The sequence below is a fragment of the Myotis daubentonii genome, chromosome 15 (genome assembly GCF_963259705.1).
Source record: "Myotis daubentonii chromosome 15, mMyoDau2.1, whole genome shotgun sequence".
In the NCBI taxonomy this organism is placed as follows: domain Eukaryota; kingdom Metazoa; phylum Chordata; class Mammalia; order Chiroptera; family Vespertilionidae; genus Myotis; species Myotis daubentonii.
In genome coordinates, this window is record NC_081854.1 from 31,480,836 (window position 1) to 31,488,544 (window position 7,709).

The following is a 7,709-nucleotide window of genomic DNA, read 5'->3' on the forward strand; positions in this document are numbered from 1 at the left end:
TGATATCAAAGACCCTGGGGGCTAGATCACTATCAGAAGAGAGCTTGCTGAGAGTAGGCAGAAAGGGAAAGCGTTGAGCAGGATAGGTAAAGATGTTTTTTTTAAAATAAAAATGTGTGATTCTACATTTATATTCGACATGGTGTGGAGGAGAGAAGACAGCAAGAAGGTGAGAAAACTGGAGAAGAGACAGTGGCAACGCCGCAGCTGACACAGGGAAAGCAAGACAGGCCAACATTCATAACATGGAGAGCCCTGGCCGGTTTGGCTCAATGGATAGAGCATTGGCTCGAGATCTGAAGGGTCCGGGTTCGATTCTGATCAAAGGCACGTTCCTTGGTTGCAGGGTCGATCCCTAGCCCTGGTCAGGGTGTGTGTAGGTGGCAACCAATTGGTGTATCACTCTCTGTCTCTCCCCCTCCCACTGTCTCAAAATCAATGGAAAAATATCCTTGGGTGAGGATTAACAAAAAACATGGGGGGGGGGCTCCCCTCAGCTGCAGAAGGCAGTGTCAGTGCACAGACCTCCACAACCGATTGTGTGTGTGTGTGTGTGTGTGTGTGTGTGTAAATATCCCGTGACAGGATTCCTGCTTGGAGAGAGGAGGATGCCAGCACTGCTCCCTGGGCCCTTGTCTACAGATCTGAACACAATAAGGAACCTGCAATCATTGAGGAAAACCAGCATCTTGAAACAGTATCTCTCCCTTGTGGAGATGGCAATACAGGAATCAGAAGGTGATTAGAAGGCTATCATAGCCATTACAAAGAGAATAAACTGGTAAGGGAAAAAGCAATTCTTAGAAGTTAAAAACACCATAAAATAAAAAGTAGTCACACAGACGCAGATACACTTAGTTGGGAGATGAGCCACATGATTCTTCCTGGAACTAGCACAAAGACGATAGAGGTGAAAAGTATGAAATGATGGGGAAAGTAGACAAAACTTCAGCTAAAGAGGATTTTATTTCATGTCGAACAGTCCTCAAAATCCAAAACGGGAAGCATATAGATCAGCAACCTTCCCATATAGTACTAGTAACTTACCGAAAATTTTGTTTTTTATGCAGTAGCAACCAAAACTAATAACTTGGGGGCACACCTAAAGAACAGTCCAGGGGTCACATGGCTAAAATTATAAAGCTTTTCTGAAAAATATGAAAGATCTGAATAAAGAGGCATGCTGTGCTCTAGATGAAAAGTTTCAATATTATGAAGTTATTATATCTCCATGTATTAAGATATTCTATACGTGACCATCAAAATCCCAAAGAATGTTTTCATGGGACTTGGTAAGGCAGATGCCAAAACCTACTTTACAGCTTCAGTGCTTAAAGCAGCATGGTACTGGCGAATCAGCACACCAGTGGAACACAGTTTCCAAGTGCGTGGGATCTAGAATATAAGAGTAATCTGGGGGGGGGGGGGGGGGGTTGCTTCTTAAGAGATGGAATGAGAGCTACTAGCTGGTGTTTTGAAGGGTGAATAGAGCAATGGATTTCATACCACACATCAAAATAAAATCCAGCTAATTTGATAGACACAAAAAGAAAAGGATTTGGAGATAATACAGGGCATGTTTTATAACATTGGGAAGGGCAGCATAGGCAAGACCCTGAATTTAAGGACTTTATTCCTTTGTTCCCTCTCAGAAGGTCGGATTTTAACAGGTGCAGAATCCAATGAGCCATCTGAAGAATATTCTCCAAGTAGGAAAGTTGACTAGTGCATTTCATGCACTTAGTGAGTATTACTCTCTTCACAGCTGCCTAATGCAACAAACCTTCGCTATATATAAATCAGCATGGAAGGTTCGTTGTCTTTCCGTGGAGTTTGGGAGCTGGCACCCAATTCATGTCATACTGTTAGCATAGGCAACTAGGAGTTAACAAAAGAGAAGGGAACCCGGCTGGCACAGCTCAGTGGTTGAGCATTCACCTATGAACCAGGGGGTCATGGTTTGATTCCCGGTCAGGGCACATGCCCGGGCTGTGGGCTCGATCCCCAGTGTGGGCGTGCAGGAGGCAGCTGATCAATGATTCTCATCATTGGTTTCTGTATCTCTCCCCCGCCCCCTCTCTGAAATCAATAAAAAATATTTTAAAAGGAGAAGAGCTAGACTGGCTGAGCCTAATGACATCTGGAAGGTACAGCTTCAGACACCAGGGGAAGCCGCATCCTCTGCCAAAGGGGACGTAATCCCTGGAAGACCCACCTCCCAGTCTCCCAGGGGACAGCCCTCCATCAGCCGGGAGCCAGGGAGGGGAGGGAGGGGCCTCCTTTGCCTGGCACATGCGCAACAGGAGCCCAGATGGCCGCCATAAAGGGCAGGTATGTAGCCTGAGGAAAGGATGGGATTGGATGAGGGCACGAAACCCCAGAAGATCTAGGAAAGAGATCGGATGGGGAAGGACCAGCACAAGCCCGGGAAGCATTAGGAAAGACATTGGTTAGTTTGAAAGGAAGCCGGCTCTTTCCCAAGCCTAACAGGCCTGGCTCACAGTGTGCATTTGCTCATTTGTTGGCCTATTTGCGCATGTTCTCCCCGTAGTAGCCCTAGCAGCCGTGGGGCTCCACACACAGGTCATTGCCGCTGTGCACGAGGGCAGCCGCACAGGCCCAAGCTTGGCCTCTGTATGGCCGCACAGCCCCAGCCGGAGCGCAGCGGCAGCAGACACTAAGCTCGCCAGATGGGGACAGAGACAGCTGGACTGGGCGCTGGCACGGGCTAGAGCCAGCCGTGGGCAAACTACGGCCCGAGGGCCGGATCTGGCCCGTTTGAAATGAATAAAACTATTGAAAAGAAAGACCGTACCCTTTTATGTAATGATGTTTACTTTGAATTTATATTAGTTCACACAAACACTCCACCCATGCTTTTGTTCCGGCCCTCCGGTCCAGTTTAAGAACCCATTGTGGCCCTCGAGTCAAAAAGTTTGCCCACCCCTGGGCTAGACTCAACTCCAGCCGCGTCGGATGCCCTCCCGATGCTGGGTCATGGCGCACCTCTCTGGCCTGGCTCTTCCGGGCTTGGTGAAGACAAGGCTGGCCTTCCACAGCAGGATGGAGGAGACACGGGCCTGGAGAGGTCCTTTATTTTCACGTCAATAAGTCTTACCGCTGCACCTCACCCTCCCAGGCAGGGCTCCCAAAAATACTTTTCTTGTGAGTCCGTGAAGAGCCCCATTTCTGCCGCCAACGCTTCTAAGGGAAGGGAAGTTTATAGAAAATCCAGTTTTATCACCTGGAAAAGTCATCTTCAGGAGGAAACCCAAGCTTTTGGTACCCAGACTCTCCCACCACCTTTTCCTTCCACAGATTTCCCTAAATCCCATCACACCGCCCAATGAAACGGGTGGGATGCGCGGCCAGCTGGCCGGGCCCAAGCATCTTCTTGCTGATGCCCCAGCGCACACTGCCTCAGCCCTGTGAAGTGGGAAGCAATGTTCTCCCCACCGTTACAACTGGGAAGACGGCGGATCAGGACGAAGTGGTTCCCCCGACCTGGTCCCACGGCCCGTTCTGGCAGAACTGCGCTGCACCCGATAGAGATCATTGCTGCAAAGCCAGTGTTCTTTCCACTCCTGCACCCACTTCTCACACCCGGGCCCCCCGGGCTGAAGGCACCCAGTGGGCGAGAGCTCAGCCTTGTGGTAAGAATTCCTTACCTGCTGAACCACTAGGAACAAGGCTGTCCTCAAAGGCTGATGGGACTTGTTCAGGGTTCCAAACTCAGGCCCAGACCCAGGGAAACCTAGTGCTTGCTTTCCTCCATCACTCTCTCCGGGAGCAGGAGAGCAAGGACAGCGCCGTTCATGCCCATTCTCAAAGCCCAGCCGGCAGCCCCGTTCCAGGGCAGGGGTCCTGCCCGCCTCTCTGGGTCTCTGCCCTCCCAGTGTCCTTTGGGAATCACTTGGCCTCCGCATCTCACCCAGCGACCCACACAGACCTCGCCCCAGACAGCACAGGAGAAAGAAGCTGATGACACAACACGGCAAATGAGAGGCTGAGGACCCAAGAAAAGAGCCAGTGCAGCTAAAACCACAAAAGAGCTTACATTTGGCAGAGAGATTGGAGAGAGGACTCACATGTCAGATGGGAACAATTAAAAGGAGGAGAAGCCAGGACTGGGGATGGTCACGTGGTGAAAGCACTCTCCATCCACACCCTCGGACACCAGTGACCATCCCTGCGGTCCTGCATTTTAATGCACCAGGGCCAGGCCATCTTCTTTGCCAAGAGATAATGAAGCCTTTTGCCAAAGGAGCAAAAGTGAAGATCCCTTCCCTTCACCTCTTCCCATCTTGCTGGGAGCATTCCCACACATCACCACCTGCCCTCCCCCACCGGCCCCAGGGAGCACCTGGCTGACAGATGATCTTCAGAATGTTCACCCTCCCTACCCCCCAGCACAAATAACCAAATGGGTGTTGCTAAACTCACTTCCCCTTCGCCTGGATCTAATCTAAGCTGTGTTCCAAATAGAATAGCTACCCCTAAAACTTAAGGGACTCCACTCATTTTCAAAATGGTTTTCTCCTTGGGGGCAGGGGTTCCTGGGACACCTTTCTTTAAAATAAGTCTTACATAGAACCCCACGCATGCAGCAGGCGCGAGGGTAGCGTGTAGGTGAACAGGTAATTACTTCCCGGAAGCATTCTTTGATGGGTGCTGCCTACCTGGCTGCCGGCCCCTTTCTCCCGCAGGGAAGGAGGGGACCACGTCCTCAGCTCGAGTGGCTTCTACCACCTGCGGACGCTTTCTCCGTATAATAATGACTCGGGCTTACTGAGCTGTTCTGAATGCGGTGGGAGTAGTGAATGTTGGCCTCCAAGTGCTTTGACATGCCTTTCCTCTAGAGAAGGGGACTATGCCCATCATCTTGAATCTGGGCTCTGGGGCCGCCTGGTTAATAGGCTCGAGCAGAAGTGACGCTGTGAGCTTGCATGAGGAGCCTAGGACGTGCCTGGCTTCTATTTTGTCTTCAAGGGATACTCTTGGAACCCAGCCACCGTGCTGTGAGGCAGCCCAAGCGGCCTGTGGAGAGGCCCACATGGAGAGGAACTGCCAGCAGCACCAGCTCGCCAGCCATGAGGGCACACCAACTTGGGATCCTCCAGCCCCAGCTGAGCCGTCTCAGCGATGCCTCCTGGAGCAGAGGCGGGCTGTTCCCACTGAGCCGGGCCCCCCCTGCAGTCGGGAGTGAAATGAAGGATTTTTGCTGCTCTAAGATCGGAAGATGACTTGTTCCTCAATAATCAGTTGCATAATTTCATTTATATTATAATGATATTCACATGTAGATTATATGATGCACTTATATGTAAATATACATGACTGAAGATATACAAATGGAAAGTGTATGCACAGAAACACAAGCACATACTTTCAGTTAGTCCTTGCAATCACTTTGAGGGACTCTATTTCATAGACACAACCGAGGTGCAGAGAGGGGGCCCGACCTGCCCCTAGCGCCCCCACTGGCTGGCAGTGAAGCTGAGACGCAAATTGTAGCAGATCACAGACTAAGCCAGCGTGGCCCCTGCGCCTTCCTTCGCTGCGGATTGTCTGCACTTTGCAGAGAGGGGCAGAAAAGCCAGGGGGCACTTCCAGAGTCGAGAGCAGGCGTGGGCGATGTCCCAGGGCGCCCGCCTGCCAGGGGCTCTGCCCGGAGCCCAGGTCGCTCTCCCAGGCCCGCAGGGGAGTCTCCTGGCGGTGGGCAGCGGTTTGTCCACTCTGCGTTCCATCTATCCCGCCCCCTTCAATTCTGATCTGCACCTCTCTAAGAGCTACCCCTGATGGAAGCCCACTGGGTGACGGGCCAGCCTTGCCTCCTCTGTGGATGAGGAAACTGAGGCACCGAGTGTGGTGGCTTGCTCCCCGGTGCACGGCCGAGCTCCGCTGGTCCCCACCCCACACTCCCCCCTTGTGTTCTGATCACTTTGCCAGTCCTTGTCCTCATGCTGGGTTTTCACCTGAGACCGCCTGGGCGAGCTTTCAAACCAGCGGAGACTTCTAAAAAGTGGAACCCACACTCCTGCCCCTCTGACAGGGCAGGGTTTCTCCCTGTGAATGACCCTCTTATTTTCGACGTCCATAAATCACAAAGGATAAAATGGGAGCTGACATGTGACCATGTAATGTGGACATTTTGCACTTTGGATATTTGGAAGCAATACACTCAGGCCCTGAAGCGCTGAGTTGTGAGCAAACTAAACATCCCTCCCGGTCGCAAAGGGCGGGTGGATTGACTCATTTAACCCCACGAAGGGTGAGAAGGATGTGGCTCAGAGAGGCTAGATGACTTGTTAAGGTCACACAGCAGAGCTGGCCTTCGCCCCAGGGTCTCTCCCAATCAGCAAGGGAGAAGTCTGTCCTCTGGAGAAACTCTGATGGCTCATCTCTTGACCACCAACCGGGCCTCGGGGGTCATTGGAAGCCACAGCGGCTTGTGGGGGACGCCAGAGAGATGACTCATGATTGAGGAATGTGGTGAGGAGGCAATGCACACCGGGTCTGCAGTGAAGCCAACTCTGACATGTGCAAGCTGTGCGTCCCTGGGCAAAGTGCTTGCGTACCCTCTCTGCGCCTCAGTTTCACCTGTAAGCCCTTTGTAGGTTTTACTTCATTTAAGCCTCACCATGCTTTGAGGGAAGTGCTCCTACCATGATCCCCATTTTACAGATGGGGAAGCTGAGGCTCAGAGAGGAGGGCATCTGCCCAAGCTCACGATGTTAGGAAGAGAGAGAGTCAGGGCTCGAATGCAGGCTCTCTGATTCCCACACTTGCAACCACTACACTTGTTTTCTGCTTCTCCTGAGACCCACACAGCTGTCTTGGGGGGTGCTGGGGGACATGTTTGCTTTCTTTTCACTTTCCTAAGGTTTATTTGTTTTATTTTAAATAAGCCCTATCATTTGTGTAATTAGGAAAATACTAATTTAGTTTGACCCTCCCCCCCAAAAAAGGCAGCTACCCCTTCACAAAGGTCAAAGAGCCCGAACCACCAAAATCAGGTTCATCTGTGCACATGGTTTGCTGTCCAGACCGTTGTGAAATCAATTTTCCTTGGCCGGGTTTATTTTCGTTAAGACTAGGCTGTTGTCTCAACACAAACTGCAAAGCAGACAGCAGGTGGCGCTGCCGCCTCACAGAGAAGCAGCCGGGTGTGCAATGCCTGGGGCGGGGCAGGTGCCGCTCTCCCTAGGAGTGTCTCTGACCCTGAGCTCTTTTTGGAAAGAGCCTAAGGGGGAAGCCGCCTGGAAAGTTAACCGGGTCCCCCTGTCCTCATGGCCTCACTGGCCACGTCTGACACCACTTCGCCAAGCCTCTGACCATCTGGACAGAGGTGGCCCAGCCCTCCCGGCTTCACACAGTACTGCCCACACAGAGGCATGATGTGCTTGTCTATGGCTTGCTTTAGAGGAGATTTCCAAACACAAACGTTTTTATCCCTTTCCGGGGCACATCTGAGGACTTGGCCTGCTGCCATGTGGCCGTAAACCCTGGGCACAGTAGGCTGTGTGGTCCGTGCCTCCTCACTGATGGGATCTCACCAGTTTAATAAGATGCTCAAAGAGCCCGGCCGGCGTGGCTCAGAGGTTGAATGTTGACCTATGAACCAGGAGGTCACGGTTCGATTCCCGGTCAGGGCATATGGCTGGGTTGCGGGCTTGATCCCCAGTGTGGGACGTGCAGGAAGCAATCAA